Raw genomic sequence first — 14,941 nt, forward strand, 5'->3', positions numbered from 1 at the left:
AATATGTTTCTATAACTTGCATTTTCTCAACTTGACAACAATGGATCAAACATAAAAAATACAGGTTCATAATAGAGTTTTTTTAATCATTTTTGTCCACATTTAAGGTCTACATTTTCTAAATGTATTATTATTTCTATCGATCATTTCACTGTCTGACCTTGCTAGGTGCTTGGTGTGGGATTTGTCTCCATGACCACATTGCCTTGCGTCTCTATTGGTTACATCCTCTTTAAATCCTTGTTTAACCAGGCGACTTGAATAAGACCACAGTGCTATTCACAGCTATAGACTTGCGAGTACAGTTGCAGGGGGCTACTCCTACTCCCCAGCAACACACATTTGCATACTTCTACCTGGGAGCTGTCCAGTACAAACTACTGAGTTTAGTACTTTGAATTTCCCACTGAGCAGCTCAGTGGGAGCATCGTGCATGCCTTGCTCAGGGGCAATCTGAAATAGATAAATGAATAAATACCAATGCAAGAATAAACTATGTATGTACAACATATATGTGCAAATGTTGCCTATATTTTCAAAGCGGCATGTTATACAGTATATGTGCAAATTACTACATATGTCACAAGTGTGTGTGTGTGTGTGTGTGTGTGTGAATGTGTGACTTCACACTATGCAGGGGTGGAAAGAGGACTAAAATGTCCTACTCAAGTAGAAGTACTGCATATACTGTAGTATTTGCTAAGATTTTACTTATATAAGTATAATTACTGGCGTAAAAATCTACTTGAATAAAATTAAAAGGTAGGTAGTCAGAGTGAGTAAATGAGTGAGTTACTTTTTTACAAAAGGGAACATTGTTACATGTGATCATGTAATGCAAAAAAGGACGAGAGGACCGACAGTTGGAACTGGATTAGTGAAATGAAAAACAATTACAAAATAAGTAGAACAGCCAAATTACTTTTCATTCATTCATTCATTGCTAAAGGCCATTTTATGATTGGCCAGTGTCTTATGCAATACTTATGGAGAGCTTTCATAATTTGCACTCTGTGATGGATGTGATTTAAAATGTAGTGAAGTACAATACAAACTTAAGTAAAAGTAAAATTACTAAGTGCCACTACAACAAACAGGCTATTCTAAAACTTTAACAAGTGCTCTGTTTTGACTCTGTACGGACGCCAGGCTGTTTTCATGGTATGTCTCACATTAATGCGTTACACCTCAGAAAAGACTCACTGATACACTCTTATGTTTCCTTCCTTTTGGCTCATTTTGCAATTCAGTCGTGCATGTTAGGGTCAGCTGTGCCCTTTAGCATGACTTGTGCTTTCTGCTTCCACAATGGGTCACTGTGTCTCCGCCTCTGGCTTGCGGATGCGTCAGTATGTACTTGTGCATACTCCGGTGACATACACTGTCTGTAGGTGCACACACACACACACACACACACACACATTCACACACAAATGTACTGCAAATGCACACACAGAAACACACACGTCCAACGTGTGTTAAAAGCCCTGCCACACTCAGACCTATTCCACCTTTACAAAAGACACCGATCAAAGACAGACAAGCAGTCAGACAGAGACACAACTTCACTGTCATTTTCCACTTGCACTTCTTACCACACACACCACTTCAGCCCAATAGCCGTTCAATTATACACAACAAAGCCCGATAGCAAAATAGTAATTTACTGAACACACTGTAAGGTCTCAAAATCTATTCAATCCTCTTGCAAGGGAACAACCAGCCTCTAAAATGCTGTTCACAAAAAAATGAGTAAGGACAATCGCCACACAAAGTAGAAAATCCAGATTTCACAAAGCAGTGGAATCTTACCCCCGGACGACGCTGGATGAGCAACCATCCAGGTTAAAGATCAGTCCTTCCCTGAGATACTGCTGCTAGATGCTGCAGGCTGCTACTGGCTGCTACTTCCATGGTAGAGTACATACTACGCTATGCTGCCCCCCCACCCCCACCCCCTCCAATCCCCATCCCCTTCCTCTGCTCCTCCTCCTCCTCTCCTGTTGGTAAACACAGCAGCCTGGAGCAGCAGCAGCCTTGCCATGTGACCTCCTCTCGCTCTCCAGCAAATCAAAGGAGACCCTGCTCTGAGGCACACACACACACACACACACACTTGTCTTATTACACTTGTGAGGTCCTTCCAGAGACAATATCCATTCCCAAAACCCTCCCCCTATCCCTGACTATTACCACTACATGGCTAACCTAAACCTAATCAAAATTCAAACCTTAACCCTAAACCCAAGCCCTAACCCTAAACTCACCTTAAAGGTACTTTTTGTACCATTTTTAAACATCAATATATCATTGTCAAATTAATTGTGATACCTTGGTATAATTACTGTAAACAAATGAGACCACGGTTGAGACAATTGGTAGTCTCTCTCACACCAGTGGTATTGTTAGTGCTGGTGTTTCTCCAAATGAAGACTACATTTCCCATAAATCCTGTTGCTTCCTGTCCCCCCCTCCCCCTCCCTGAAGATGATAAACATGTTGGAAGCGATTTTTCCATCAGCCTTTCACTCCTTTTCCAATCTGCCATTGTCAGAAACTCTGAAAGCTTTAGCTCCATTTGTTCTGGAAGAACAGAACCTCTTCCTTTTTTGTGCCGTAAAGCAATCCAGCAGATTTCCAGCCAAATCCAACCTGGTGGCTCACAATGTAAAGTGCAGTGTAGAGTCTGGTAGAGGCTGCCAGTCTTCTCGGCGATGGTCTTGTTTGTTTATGGTAATTATAGTAATGTCTCAAAATTAATGTGGTAATGATTTATTGATGTTAAAATGCTACATGCAGCACCTTTAGCCTTCAGCACTACATGTTTTACCACTAACCATTACCCTAACCTAAACCTAATCCTAATTCTAATCTTAACCCTAAACCCAAATCCAAATCCTAAAACCAAATCCAAATCCACACACACACACAGACACACACACAACAGATAGCAGAGTAGGACCAGACCAGACCAGACTAGACATGTTGGCTTCATGTGTAGAAATAAAAAACAGAGTAGTCTGCTGCTACAGACAGATGTTACATCGACCCTGGGCTCAGAGAACTGGCAGCAGGACTGAAGCAGATGGCCTCTGTGTGTGTGTGTGTGTGTGTACGTGTGTGTACATGTATCCCCCAGCCAGTCACGTGTCCCGTCTGATCAGTGAACAGATATTGGCCTCCACATCGTCTCCTATGTAGCCTGGTTAATCCTACCTACTACATTAGCTTCTAATAAGCCCTAATGCTAGCAATAAACAGATACATATATACATCAATACATAGATAAATACAAAATTACTATTGTAACCTCAATATTCCGCTTCATCCTTTAATTTGGTCTCATTTGTGAGTTCTCAGATTTGAAAAAGTTATGCATCAAAATCATCTGCGGGCAAATAAGAATGAAATTTGTATCTATCTGTAGAAAGACAAATAAGAATGAAATTGATATCCATTTCTATGCTGTGCTGATGGGCCATATCACAATTAATTCTTTCTCACAATGATTTTTCTAAATATATTTATACTTTTTATTTCACACTGTTTTTAACCATATTTGCAAAGTACTTTGGGTTGCATTGTTGTGCGAAACGTGCTATACAAATACATTTTTATTTGATTGGATTTTGATAATGGATTTGTTCATGTATTTGTTTGTACGTCCATCGATATCCCCGACACACTAATTGGATTATGATGGAAATTGGCAAAATGATGAATCTCACCACTGCGTTCCAGCACTTTGAAAATAAATGCAAAATGAAAAACACTGGACCTTGTTTGAGAATGAAATACCTAGCGATCGGACTCAGGTGATCTTTGGAGTTTCAGAGTGGCAGCTATTGTCATGAACAATGGTGGTCTTGAATAGGGACGTCAACTCCAGCTGCTCCACTCCAGAGCCCTTCACAAGAGTTACGTATGTTACATATAGCTGCTGTAAGGGGCAAACCTTGTATCTCCAAAAAGGCTGTTTTTCAGGAATTGAGGAAAACTGCTTGATTGTCTCATTGAAGTCCATGAATTATGGATTTATTGAGATTACAATGAACTTTTGAAGCGGATTCATGGGCATCATGAGTTGTATATTGTATATTTCTATGATCTTAAAACCTCCAGCATTGTGACCATTCATCTCTACAGTTAAATATCGACATGTAACAATTAAAACCTTTCAGTACATTGTAGACATGAAGCAGTGTTTCCAGAAATTTTCATAACCCTACTAAAAATACAGGTCATGTTTAACTGTAATTTAATGTTAACAAACATTACCAGAGTAAACCTTTCACAAACTCGACTTCTGAACTGTCACATGCTGTCATTCTGTGTCAAAAGTCAATCAATTTGCAAGCGGCATCCGATGAATTAAAGACAAATCAAAACACAGTCAAACAAGGCAACAGTAACCATGTCATCCCCCACAAATGATGCAGTCCCATTCAGCACAAGGCTTGTCACATGAGAGCCTCTGGTTCTCCCTGACCTTGGAGGAGCTGCTGGATCAATACATGGATTACATCTCCATTAACATACACACACACACACAAAGGTGGACACACACATTGACTAAATAATTCCTACAGTGGGATTCAATATAGTCGCTGAAGGACTCCATGAAATTGGCTTAAAGCTGGCACTTGACTGCCATGAAAACCAGAATATAAACTACTCACCAAGATCAGATGCTGCTGGACGAGTTTGTAGCTTTCAGATTTTTACTTCCCATTAATTTCAATGAGGCCACGAAAATAGACTGAAAACTGACATTTAACACGTTCATGAACATATTCAACAACAGATCCCACTACTGTGATTTTCAACTGACTGTGGGTCCAACATTTTAGAACGTAATTTCACCAAATTTTATTGATAGAAGAGAACATAGCGGAGGGATACCATTTAGGAGAGATAGTTCCTGTTTGGGAGACCGGATCTAGTTTTATTTTTAAATACTAATTTTAGTGTAAACCAAGAATAGAAATGCAAAATGATGAAGGACCCAGGACTGCTTTGTTGTCTTAAAAACAGGATCTGTTGTTGCATCTGTTCACAAACGTGTTAAATGTCAGTTTTCAGTCTATTTTCATCCAGCTGCATCTGATCTTGGTGATTAGTTTATATTCTGGTTTTCATGGCGGTCAAGTGCCAAATGTTAAAACTAAGTGGAATTTTGCTTTAAGAGCTAAGAGTCACTTGATGATACCATATGAAACCTTACCTTTGAGAAATGACTGACATGATATCAGTTAATTGTTGACATTATTGTAGAACCACACGTTTTTACCTATCTAATCATTACATCACAAGTAAATGGAAAGGTACTGTATTTGTGTGTTTGTCCACCAAAACATCTACACAACCATTCAACACAGAGCCATGAAACAAAGATCAGAATGGCCATCGGGAGACAGTAGGGCAAAACTGATTCTTTGATGAAGACTTATTGGGGCTCAGGGTATATTCACACTTTTTAGCTGCGACCAGCAGCTAGTATAAGTCCCAAAAATTAAAAAAAATGTACCAATTGCTGTATCATTTTGAGTTTAGCTTGGTTGGTAAACAGGGCTTGAAATTAACACCCGCCAACCCGCCAAATGCGGGTAAAAATTTACTGTGGCGGGTAACATTGTAAAGTTACTAGCCAATTTGGCTGGTGATGAACCAAGCTCTAAATATTTGAAGCAGGCTGTGTGGTAGAATCGATTGCGCGAGACTGCGAGTATACAAAGCAGTGTTGCCAACTTGGCGACTTTTCAGACCCCCCTGGCGACTTTATTTCTCAAAAGCGACTAGCGACAAATCTGGCGACTTTTTCTGACCATGGGAAGCAATGTTAATGTGTTGAATCCCAAAGCATTTGGCAATAAATTGGTACGGCTGATGCCGGTTTTCTCTACTTGCTTGTCTAATCCAGAGAGGTCTGACGATCACAGCGTTTCCCACACACAGCGTAGCTCCCTCCCTCCGCTGAGAGCAGGGACTGTAGGATAGGGTCCACTTGTAATTTCTACCGGCGTACACCGAAACTGGCCCGGGTGGGCGGAGTCAGCACTTATATTAAAACGGGCTATGCTGCGGCGTACATAACAAGTGCAGCATTATATATTGATATGCAAATTATCGTATGACGTCATCTGGCGACCTCTAGCGACTTTCTGAGCAGCCAATAGCTACTTTCCTTGGAAAAGAGTTGGCAACACTGGGGATAAAAATGTAAACAAAGGAGGGGAGAAGGCGAAAATTAGGACATGTAATGCCAAATGGCGATCGGGTCGTGAGTGTCAAAGACCACGAAAACTGCGAAGAGCGACCTCCAGAGCTTGACAATCAAGCAGGCCAAGACAGTGTCGCCGTTAAGAGCCTTGTATAAATGAAATCCACACAATTCGAAATCAACGCAATTTATGAATATCAGTGAAATACTGTAATTTATAGATTTATTATGCTATATCTTTTATTTTTATTAATACTTATGCTTAAATTAACCCAGTGACACTTATAATCTGGTTTATTTCAAGAAAAACATTTTGGCTAGTGGAAATTCCGATTGGCTGGTAACTTTAAAATCTAGTAGCCATATTGGCTGGTGATCAAAAAAGTTAATTTCAAGCCCTGTTGGTAAAGCATAGATTTACCATACTAGAGATCCTGGGTTTTAATCCAGAGTGAGTCAATTTAGCACTAGAAGTTTTTTCATGCATGCTGGCTTACCCCAAAACATGTAAGCCTACAGTCTTTTAAACAGCTGCAGCCTAATCCTCGAATGTGCATGCCGGTGGTGGCACTGTACAGGGAGGTCATGCCAATTTATAAAATCACCGCCCATTGTTGGGCAGTGTCAAAACTGACTGAATACACTGAATTCTCTCTCTCTTTCTCTGTATGTGTTTGTGTATGTAGGCCTGTGTATGTGTGTGAGAGAGAGAGACAGACAGATAGACAGACAGACAGACAGAGAGAGATATACTGTTGGCAGTTTATCACAAATTACATGGTGGGTTTTTTTGTTTTTTTTGCTGCATTTTGTGTTGATAAAGTGACTACCAACTTTTCCACCATTACGTTCTCCATTTTCAACAGAGTAACAGCTACTTTACTACTTACTTTATTTTATTCCAGAATAAAAAAAAACACTACTTTGGTGCTTAGCACCAAAAATAGAGACAAAATTCCACTACAAAAAAAGCCACTAGCAGTTTGAAAAAGTGTGAATATGGTCTTGGTGGGCATGCAGAATATTGCACACCTCTGTCTTATTTAGCTGTAAAATTATATACTTCCAGATTACCTCAAAGAACAAGATTAGGTGCATTTTAAGAGCTTTGAATATGTCCCATCGTTTCAAAGCGTGGCTGCTCTCTCATCTGGGATGCCAGATTTTTCTGGAGATGTCCTGGGTCTGGTTCAATGTAAACTTGCATAGCCAGATCTCCATGTAAAACAAACGGAGGCCTGGAGAACTTCTTGTCAGTAAAGGTGGGATAACGAGACCTTGCAGAGCCATAGGCAGCCACTCAATTGGCTCCGAGTTTGAAAACACACACCCCGGAAACGGCAGCTCTGGTTTGTTTTTCTAGAAAACTTCTAGTTGCTTCTGTTTTGTCAGGGTTAGGGTTAGGGTTATATGCTCTCAACATCAAATTGAGTCAATGAAGCTTTTACAGCTTCTTAGCTCCAAAACAGGGATGTAATGGCGACACCCTGTGATGCATTACGCTCAGAGGAAGATGCAAAAATAACTGTTCTGCTTGAATTTCTCCAGGCCACCTGAGATTAAATTCAATGAAACATGTGATGGGAGGCACTTGATAACCTCACTCCACCAAAATTACATTTATTTTAAACATACTTTGGTTCCTCAAGTCAGACATACCTCTATTATTGTTAAGTATAATAAAATACTGATGTGTTAGAGAACATGTAACAGAAAGTAAATGTTGAAATATATTGTCAGTCTTGAGGGATAGTGCATTATATAATTTATGACATAATGCCTTAACCTTGTATTTTCATGTTTGACTTGTTCCAGGATGCTATATGCTATATAAATATTTGATTGATTGTTTGGCTATAAATGCACATGTCCCAGCTTCAGACAGAAGGGAAGGGGTTAAGGGAATAGTTTTCTTTTTCTACCACCATGAAACTTTCCGTTCAAAAAACAGATGCAAACATTATTTTTTAAAGAGGATTACAGCCACATGGAAAGTTAGGTAAAACAAAGGGGTGGTGCAAATAACAAACAGCATCCAATGTCTGGAAATTGTTACGGTTTATGTGGAAAAACGGTCAATGTACAAATGTACTGGTCAATTTGTATATTTACCGACGGTGTGCATGTATACATGGACGTATCAGTTTGTTCATTTACCAGCTTGCACTTGAATGTAAACAAGATGTTTGTGTTTTACGTCCATTCACGTAGCATCATCCAATTGGTTTAGTCGTCAGTTCACACAGCCCAGTCTTAAAAAATGAAAGGGGCAGTCATAATGTTGTGAATGAAGTTTTTAAAATCTGATTATCGAGTTACCTGCCTCGACACAGAATCATTAAAGAATAAATTGTGATGCAGAATCAATTATTCCCACACCCCTAGAGAGGAGTAGAGGAAATACAGTTTGACTGCACTGTTGGTTTTGCATAATTTATGCAGTAGTGCTAAATATTTGTCTTATCTGCAACAAGACTTTTTAGTAACATCTAATGGCAGCCATAGGAACTTCAACAATCCAGAGGTCTAGCAGCTCAAGTTTGTGGCGAGCTAACGCTTGCTATGTTGCACCAATACGAAACGTTAGCTAGCTAGCTTGTGTGGCTACCGTTAGCTACATCATAGGTTGCTTACATGTTCAACAAATGTCAGGACAACTCCACATCAGTCTTGAATTTTTTCAGAATCCTAAGCTACCTCCACCTTTGAAATACTGCAGCAGTGTTTTGGATCGGGCTTTGTCATGGGACTTTTGGCTTTAGAGCGAGGCTTTTTAGGCTTTGTTGCGGCCGCCAATCGTTTGGTCACTGTACATTCTTCCATGGTTGCGCAAATGAAATAAAAAAAGTTCCAAACGCAAGGGGGGTAGTTCAAGGGGCAGAGCTTGGGCGTATATTGAAATGCCTCTGGGTGTGGAGAATTTCCACCAAAACAGAGTACGGATCGGACCGATCCGTACCAACCAACAGTGCAATCAAACTATATTTCCTCTCTCGCCCATTCCCACCTGCCCTCACTCCCTCCATTTAACTTTACTAAACCAGATAAGTAATTAAGCAATATTTAACACATACTGCATAAATAATGCAAAAACAACAGTGCAATCAAATTGCCCCCTTTATAGATGCTGTTACTGTTAATGAAGCTACTTTCCAAGAAAGCCACTATATATTTTTGTAAGTCATGAGTTTACAAGCCAACTATACAGCTGAAGTCTTTTTCCAGGAATCACTAACACACTACAGCCACTGTAAATCACATGTCACTGACGGGAGAGAATCTCTTACCTTCACTAACACTGTGCGGTTTTGTGTGTGTGTGTGTTTGTGTATGCACTTGCTTGCTTGTTTTTGTGTGTGTGTGTGTGTGTGTGTGCGCATGTGACATTACAGTCAAACTCCACCTTCTGAATGGACATGTGGCCAAGTTAATGGAGTAATTTTCTCTGATTATACTGGTGTCTGTGACATTATGAGCCATTATGTTAGTAGGGCACAGATGTAACCGGGGGAGACGAGCCAGAGACAGCAATCGAAATTCGAGGTGTCGTCACCGGTTCACAGTGACACGGCAGAACCAAGCTCAGTTTGGTCTTTTGAACATACACACAGATGCACGCACTGCCATAGGTACAAGCAAGGGCATACATTAGGGAGACTCAAGCCTTCAATCAGCTCTAAGTACACTGCAAAAACTGACAAACTTGTTAAGTTGTTTTCTCTTGTATCAAGTTAGGATTTTTTTTTTTGTGAAATCATCATTTTACCGGTTTCAACAAATTTGACTTTTTTTTTCCAGGAGAATGTAACTTGTTTCAGGACTTGGTAAAAGTGAAATTGTCTTGGAGAAAGTTTCTTGTTTCCTGATTTTCTTCATGTTTTTATGATGATTTCTTGAAAGAAGTCATATTGGCGTTTATCAAGTGAAATTGATTGAAATCAGCAAGATTATTTGCCAGTGCAGTGAGATAATTTGACTACAAATATCATGAAATAAGCTTGATAGGTCTGGAAACAAGTTAAAATCACTGGACAGCTTGTCATTTTTTGCAGTGTATGGTATTAACCCCCCTCCCCTAGTCACGGTCAAGAGCTCCCCCACCTTCCAACTCCCAATTTAACCCCTGCTTACAGGTCAAATCAACATTAACCCAGACAAGCACATTTTCACCATATGATATTATAGCAAATTCAAATTTAAGCAGCTTTGGAAACTGTTTTGAACTAATATAATTTAGGTATTTAGGTCCTGCTTTCACAAAACGCCGCAGGCAGCAGTTCTAGGCGGATGTTGTCTCAGCTTTCATTTTGGCGCTTTATTTACATAGGCTTTCAATGTTGGTACAGGCCATCCTATCAACATCTATCTATTCAATGTGAAAATGTTTGCTCGGTGCCTAGCCAGTTCATAAGCATGGTGGTGTGTGTGAGTGAGAGAGAGACAGAGAGAGAGAGAGAGAGGCAGTGAGAAAGGTCAGAAGTTCAATCCCAGCCAGCAGGGGTTAATCATCAAACCCAAAGGCAACTGCATTGTGTTATGTACAAATTGCAGCGAGGTAATTGGAACCGATTCATAAATTTACAGAAGCAGTGACAGAGTCAGATTACCGCTGATCTATTCTGGGCGGTTGCTCAGGTGACAACCAATGAAATAATTATGCTAATTAAGTGTTGCACATTCAACTCATGCTGCTGCTTGTCCACGCCTGCGATCGCAATAGAGTTCAAAACACGACAGAGCACCGAGGAAAGAAAAGTTGTGAAGCGGTGATGGATTTTTGTATATTAGAGTATTTTTTATCTTTGAAGTAGTAATCCTTGAGTTCCTCATTTTGTTTATTTTGTCTCCATCTTTGGTGCTCAGTGCTCATTGCTGTGGTGTTTCTGCACTGCACTTCCCAGAGATCACCTGTCAATCAAACAGTGTGTCCAGTACTGTGACGTCTTTTTCCTTGGATTTTCTGTTGATGCAGTTTGAGTTTCTGTAGGTGGCGCTCTTTTCTTTGTCTGTTCAGCCATGGTGGCTATCACTGCTCATGCTTATGACCCAGTTCTTCTTCTATTACAGATACATTTCTCACATTTTCTCAGAGGAAAGACCTACGCGACACCAGGTGTTTAGAACAGCAAATGTAAAAGCTTTTGTGAACTGGCTATAGGTTGAATCACAACTGTGTTATATCAATCAGAGATGGAGAGTCGAAAAAATTTATTGATATGAAATGCCACTGCTTATTACTTCAACATGTATGTCAGTAATACTCCTAAAACTGTGCTTTTTATGAATCATCTTTGTAAAATGCAAATAATCAAATGGGGGTGGTGGTACTGAAAAAAAAATCCATCAACAATGATAGCAGTCAAACTGGCCCAGCAATGTTTATGAATTAGAAAATGCTGCAGTGTGACAAACTGAGCCTCTAATGTCACGCTAACCCTGCCAGTGACTTTTATGAATAATGAGTCCATCAACCACCATGTGTCCCATCAATGTGCTCAGTTATTGTGAATTGCTCTGATTAAATGTAAGTGTGTCTGCGTGTGTGAGACAGAGACAGAGCGAGAGAGTGCGTATACGTATGTATGACGTGTGTGTGTGTGTGTGTGTGTATGTGTGTGTTCTTGTACTTTTATACTTGTGAGAACCGGTTTGAGTTTTAGATCATCACAGTGAGGCAGTTTTGCGAAGTGAAGACATTTTGGTCACTCCTCACTTCTTCAAGGGGCAAGTTTGGGATTAGGATTTGGGTTATAAGAAGAAGGTTTAGGTTAGGGAAAGGGTTGAGGTTAGATAAGGCAACCACAAAACCTATTTTTAGCTTCTAAAAATAGGTTTTGTGGTTTCGTCCTTTTTGTTTTCTAGGGGTTTCTGTTGAACTGCACATGAGTAAACTGGCCTGTGGCAGCAAAGTCTAGCAGACTTGACTCACTGCAGTTAGTGCGATTGTTTGGAATGCTTTTTGCATTTTGTGTACCTCTACATGATTTCTGTAATTTTATATTGTACTGCTAATATTGTACTACTATTTTTTTTTACCTTAAATGACTTAAAAGACTAAAAGAAAGGTTTGTTTGTGCTGTAACCACAACAGGCACAAATGTATATAACTATACTGAACAAAAATATAAATATAATATAAATATACACTTTTGTTTTTGCTCCCATTTTTCACAAGTTGAAATAAAAGATCTAAGACTTTTTCTATGCACACAAAAGGCTTATTTCTCTCAAATTTTGTTTACAAATTTGTTTAAATCCGTGTTAGTGAGCACTTCTCCTTTGCCAAGATAATCCATCCACCTGACAGGTGTGGCATATCAAGATGCTGATTAAACAGCATGAGTATTGCACAGGTGTGCCTTGGGCCGGTCACAATAAAAGGCCACTCTAAAATTTTTGTTCAGTGTACATCAGCGCAGCTAATGAAAAACAATACTGCATTATTCACCCATACGCTCCCACACGGCAAACTTGTAACTAGCACTTGACTAGTTTTCAAATTCCCTTTTACCTGAAATAGTTTTTTCAATGATGTTGGGGTCATTTTGTGGTGTATACTATTTGCTGTGGGCATGCCTTGTGGGCGTGGCCAGCGGTGAGCTGGTTGTGGCTACCAACATGAGGCTAGTGGCCACAGAGCAGGGCCACAACTTGCTGGAGGAAAGCAGGAAGAAAAGAAAGAACAGCGAAGCCAAACAGTGTGTGTTTGGTGGTTGGGGTTTTATGCTGAGATGTATGAGATGCCTGTCTGTTTCAACACACCAGGGCCTTTTGAAGTGAGTTGTCCTACAGGTATGTGGTGTGGCTGGATGGATGAAGGGAATTTAAATGAAGTGCACCTTCTCATTTTATCTGAGCCCATTCCCCTGGTATCAGACCTCCACTTTCTGGGTGCAGTCGTCGCTCTCTGGCCTGCTTCGCTGCTCTGCCTGGGCTGTTTCCAGCAAAGCCAAGTATGTCCAAGTATGTCTCTGATTTCAACTCCAGCAGAGTGAAAACATGCACATCCCAATCTTAACCAGGTGCTGAAAGAATAGAACATAGAACATAAGCGTGTCCACAGAGTCTGCACAGCTGCTCCTAAGGTGTAGGCTCAATCATGTCAATTCATGAACACCTCGACGTGGCATTTTGAGCTCAGTGCTCTTCATCAGAACTCATTTAAAAACAATGACCGCTTATCACCAAAGAAAAACAGCAATCTTGTTCCATCAATTTAAGTTTCAGTTGTGTGGAGAAGATTTCCCACCGGTGACCATACCAGCATCAAGATTTAATTTGGGCATTTAAAATTACGGCATCTCAATGCAGACACACTTTGTAATTCAGACTGATTGGACAGCTATATTTTACTACTGTAAGCAAAAAAAAACAGTAACACAGCTGGCTGCTGTGTGGATATTGGTTCATATCATTATGTCTCAATGAAATCTCCACATAGCACACATTAGCTTCAGGATTGGTTAAAAGCTCTGATATTGCTTAATGCAGGGTAAAAATGGCACATTGTGAATGCTTGAGAATGAATGTCCCGCAGCAATGATGCACGTTTTAACAGCATAGTCACCTCTTTCTCATCTGGGGAATATTTGTTACATTCAGCTTACATTTAGGGAAGTTATTATGCAAAGGAGTGGATACTGCATTGTTTACATTACAGTGCACACTGTAATGTGCAAGAAAGGGCAACGGGGATCCTCTCTTCCCTCAATTTACAGAATAGGTCTAGTGTAGTCGAGGGTATACAAGGTTTACTGGCATCTTTCTCAGTGAATAATAGTTTACCAACCTATTGAACTAATTACAAATGACACATACAGTAGATGGTGAAGTCACAGATTACAGTATATACAGCTTCCACTGAACACATAAAGCTATAACCAAACCTACTTCTCAAAACTAGTCATCTTTTGACAGATGGTGACATGCAAGAGAAGGCCAAGTCTAACCCCTTAGGTTTACATGACCTGCAGGTTCAGCATCAACCCAGACCACCACAAAATTGCCGCAATATGATGTTATGGGATGATAACATTTATAAAACAGCTTTGGATAAAACCAGAAAGATATTTAGGTCCTGATTTCACAAAACGATGTAGGTAGCAACTATGGACAACTTTTATTTTGGCGCTATATTTACACAGGCCGTCCTATCAACATCTATTCAACATCAAAATGTGTGCTGGGATACGAAGACTCAGATCTATCTCTTTACAAGTTACTTTCTTTCGAACTACCACATCAGCACCTTACCTCATCCAAGACTTTCAATCAGCCCAAAGTTTCCGGTCCACTTCTACAAGTAGATCACATGGATCCACCTTTCACACATGATCTTGTGTAGATCCACCTTCTGTCTGTTCAAATCCACATCAAAAATCAAAAGCCACTCAGTCTGATCCACGTTGGCTACAAACCCCAGATTAGTCCCCAGTGCTAGATGTAAATATCTCCCCAGCTTTTCTGTAGATGGCCCTCTATCTTCCTATCGCTCCTGAAACCCTTTTGTCTCTCTCTGCCTTCCACTGTTAGCTATTCAGCTAGTGCTATACCCAGTGTGCGGGGTTGTTTGTCTAAATGGCAAGTAGACTTCCTTCAATTCTTTCCCAACTTAGTTTTCCTGCCTGTGCTGGTTTGGTTTCCCTGGGCCGGGCTAAATATAGGGACCACACAAGGTAAAGTGGAAAAGAGCAGAGCAGGAAATGTGTCACAATATGTTTC

The 14,941-nt window shown here is 40.2% G+C and overlaps 1 protein-coding gene across 1 annotated transcript in view; it reads right to left on the reverse strand.

Annotated features, from left to right (window-relative positions):
- rasgrp3 (RAS guanyl releasing protein 3 (calcium and DAG-regulated)) overlaps positions 1 to 14,493 on the reverse strand; it is a 55,434-nt gene extending 40,941 nt beyond the window's left edge. The window contains exon 1 of the mRNA XM_071896989.2: positions 14,474 to 14,493. The gene's annotated coding sequence lies outside the window, so the exon portion shown is untranslated. The remainder of the gene's footprint in view (positions 1 to 14,473) is intronic.
- Between the last annotated feature and the right edge of the window lie 448 nt (positions 14,494 to 14,941).

Source organism: Centroberyx gerrardi, chromosome 15 (genome assembly GCF_048128805.1).
Source record: "Centroberyx gerrardi isolate f3 chromosome 15, fCenGer3.hap1.cur.20231027, whole genome shotgun sequence".
NCBI lineage: Eukaryota > Metazoa > Chordata > Actinopteri > Beryciformes > Berycidae > Centroberyx > Centroberyx gerrardi.